Below are 4,080 nucleotides of genomic sequence, written 5' to 3'. Positions count from 1 at the left end.
TCACAAGGATCACACAAGGCGGAGGAGATGAGGCTTTGAGAGGGACAGGCCCTGGCCAGGAAGATCAGCTGATTTGCTCAACAGTCCCCCAGCCAACACACAGGACGGCAGCTCCTCTGTCTCTCTGGCCCATTGGGAACCCTGAGCAGGCTGTGAGGAGCCAGCTGAGTCCTCATACTGCTGCCCCCAAGTCTCTCAATGGCAATGGTAACTCCCAAAAGCCAGGGGGAGGGTGCAGCCATAATTGGGTGCAGCTGCCTTCCTCCCCGGGGGCAATCACTCATAGCAGCTGTGGCTTTCCATGCAGAAGCGGCTCCCAGCATGAAGGCCGAGGTGATGGTGGGGGGCAGAGCTTGGGGGCAGTCCGCAGACAGCAAGATGCACATTCACAGATGGCTTCAGAAGCCCAGAGCCTGCTCCCAGGCTGCAGGGCTGGTCAACTGGTGTCACATTCCTTCATTATTTATGAAGTGTTTACAACATGCCAGACTCTAGGGGATGGACATCTGTGAGGCAGAGTCCCTACCCCAAGGAAAGCACAGCCTAAGGGGAGGAACAAATGGAAATAATTTGCCGCAGTAGAGTCTGGTGAGCCGGGAGCCATGGGGAGCCCATGTGAATTGGGACCACCAGGGAAGGCTTCCTGGAGGAGGTGATGCTTCACCTGAGCCATGAGGGATGAGTAGGAGTTGGCCAATGGCAAAGAGGGGCTGGGGGAGGTGACGATTCCAACCACAGGCCAACCAGCAGGTGCAGGCTTAGTGGCTGGTGTGATCCTGGGATAAGGGAAGGCCAAACTTGAAAGACTGTGCTCTTCAGGCTCTGAGCTAGGCTCCCAACATGGATCTAGATCCAATTACAGCCACACCTGACCAGGCCCATCATGTACATCTCGTCTGCGGCTGCTTTCCTACTTCAGAAGCAGACCCTATGGCCTGCATAGCTGAAAATATTTACAATCCAGCCCTTCTTTATAGAACAAGTTTGCAGATCTCTGGGCGAGTGCTGGGCCCAGGCATAACAAAGTTTCTTGGGTCTGCAGGGAAATTGGCTAATGAAAGGCCACGAGTGTGGAGTGTCCTTTATTCTGAGCTGGTGATGGGAGTGGCATTTGTCTAGATCATCCCCTTCTAACACGGATCAGGCACATGTCTCTGTCTTTGCAGCAGTGTGGGGTGCAAGACCTGCCCTCTGACATCAGTCTCCTCGGTTCAAATCCCAGCGTGCACTTCCCTGCTGTGTGGCCAGCTTATCTAACGTCTTTATGCCTCAGTTTGCTCATCTGTAAAATGGAGACAACGGTAGTATCCACCTCACAGCACAGTGTGCCTGGGGTGTAGGAGGTGCTCAGTAGATCATTATAGAAGGAGCAGATCCCTATGGTGGATTTTCTAGCTAACAGTACTGGCTTCTCTAAGACCCATTCTGGAATGAAACTGTCCTCAATTGGCTCATTTCCCTCCCTGCCTTTGGGAACAGAACATACAAATAGTCACTTAAACTTTTCTGAATAACCTGAGTCATTGCTATGGCCACGATGACTCTTCCGTATGTCACGGTCATGGTCCAGAGGCAAAAGGGGACACGAAGCAACCCCTGCACCAGAGGGTCCCGGGTGGCCCTCTTTTCGGTTTTCTTCATGTTTCTGCCTCTTCCTTTGACATCAGCCTGAAACTCCTATTAGATTACTTGTCTGTGTTGGCGCAGACAGCTCTCACCTATTCAATAATTGTTTCTCCCATGAGACCAGGTGATGATACTTGTTGGAACTGTGTGCAAACTAAGAGACAACAGGCCTTGAGTGGCTGGTGTGGTGCTCATGCCTGTCATCCCAGCAGTTTGGGAGGCCGAAGTGGATGGATCACTTGAGCTCAGGAGTTTGAGACCAGCCTGGCCAACATGGCAACAAAAACTACAAAAATGGCCGGGTGTGGTGGCTCATGCCTATAATCCCAGCACTTTGGGAGGCTGAGGCGGGTGGATCACTTGAGCCCAGGATTTCAAGACTGGCCTGGCCAACATGGAAACACCCATTTCTACAAAAAATACAAAAATAGCCAGGAATGGTGGCGCATGCCTGTGGTCCCAGCTACTCGGGAGGCTGAGGTGGGAGGACCGCTTGAGCCCAGGAAGTTGAGGCTACAGTGAGTGTGACTGTGCCACTGTATCCAACCTGGGCGACAGAGCGAGATCCTGTCTCAAAAAAATAAATAAATACTAGGTCTTGAGTGAAGCCTGAGTCACGTTCTCCTGAGCAGGGTATGTGTGCAGCAGCAATGGCTATAGCTGGCCTTCAGCTGCCTGCATGCTAGCTGCCATCTCCACACCAGGCAGGTGAGGCTGCAGGAAGGGAGGTATATCCCACTGCTCCTGCAGCAATGAACACAGCCACAGCCCAAGATGCACCAATCTGTTATTCTCTGAAGCTGTTGGCTTTACATGAGAGTACATGGATCTGCTGTTCAGGTCAGGCCTACCTGGGGTTTGTTCCCCCAGCGAATTAGCCCCCTGAGCACAGGGACCATGCCTTGGCCACACCTGTGAGACCCACAAACAGCAGATGCAGACATACATGGCTGGTCCATTCAAACCAACTTGCCCTCCAGGTGCTCCCAGGAGCTGGGATCTGGTGTGACACCCAAGTGTAAAAATGCACATTCTCATTTCTGCCTGTTTCCCAACCCCAGAGAAGGACAGCCAGAAGACAGAGCGGCTGCCTGCTCCCCCTGGGACACCCAGCTCCTGCAGGGGAGGAGCCCCTGCACTGGCTCTACAGAAACCCCTGTCCAAGGAGGGCAGCGATCTTCTCCAACTGCCTGGGGGGAAAACTGACACCTGTCACCACCTCCTGGGAAGGAACAGCACACCCAGTGTGTCACCAGGAAGGGACTGATGAATTTCTTTGAACTCCACTGGAAGGTCTGTAAGAAATGATAGTTCATAAATAGAAGCTCAGTCACAATTTTGAGAGGCTGGTGAAGCTCTCTTACGGAGCACATGGCCCAAACTCTTCATTTCCCTTTAGAGAAATGAGGCTCAGAGAGGGGAGGTGAGCTGCTCAGCGTGGCCCAGCAGACCCAGGCACAGAATCTAGGCCTCTTCACTTCCATCCTGATAGTTTCTCCCTTAAAGCCTACTGGCTCCCAAGAAGTTTTTTTTTTTGAGACAGGGTCTTGTTCTGTTACCCAGGCTGGAGTACAGTGGTGCGATCACAGTTCAGCCTCCCAGGCTCAAACGATCCTCTCACCTCAGCCTCCCAAGTAGCTGGGACTACAGGCGCCCACCACCATGCCCGGCTAATTTAAAAAATATATTTACAAAAAAAGAGACAGTGGTGTGTGTGTGGGGGGGGGGCGGGGGGTAGGTCTCACTACGTTGCTCAGGCTGGTCTTGAACTCCCGGGCTCAAGCAATCCTCCCGCCTTCACCTCCCAAAGTGCTGGGATTACAGGCACACACGGGCCACTCTGCCCTGGTCCAAAAAGCTTTTTTTTGGCCACTTTGTTTAGCTGAAATCTTAGGAGGATGCAACTAAGAAACAAAAAGAGAGAAAAGCAGAGTTGCTCTAGGGGAAGGAGAGTGGGGGCTCAGCCGCTGCCCTGGAGAGCCCTCAGAGTTGGAAAAGCACCTTGGGCTTGTGCTGGGCGTGAGGAGGGCCCTAAGGGCAGGAGAAGGTGCTTCTCTGTGAGCCACAGTGCCCTGCCCTTGGGGTGCTCCAATCACATGACCCCACGGAAGTTTGCATCTTTGGAAAAATCATGAGGGTTGGTCACTAATGGGCCTTTGAGAGTTGTCACCCACTTGTCGATAATTACAGAGCTTTAATGGGGCTAATTCAGAGAAAATCAAGCTCAAGTGCCTGTTGGCTCCTCTAAGGCCGAACACCCCCTGCTTGGCTGATGGAGACCTGACAGCATCATCATAACCTTGGTTTGTGCCTGGACTTTCCTGACACCCTTGGGAATAGGAAATCTGCCCTGAATTTTTTTTTTTTTTTTTTAAGAAAAATGTCAGGCTCTCAAATAGTTTAAAAAACAAAACAAAACAACTGTGGCAAGGACCATAGAAAATCATCAAGCTT

This window comes from Gorilla gorilla, chromosome 15, assembly GCF_029281585.2.
Source record: "Gorilla gorilla gorilla isolate KB3781 chromosome 15, NHGRI_mGorGor1-v2.1_pri, whole genome shotgun sequence".
In the NCBI taxonomy this organism is placed as follows: domain Eukaryota; kingdom Metazoa; phylum Chordata; class Mammalia; order Primates; family Hominidae; genus Gorilla; species Gorilla gorilla.
Note: the sequence above shows the minus strand (reverse complement) of the source record.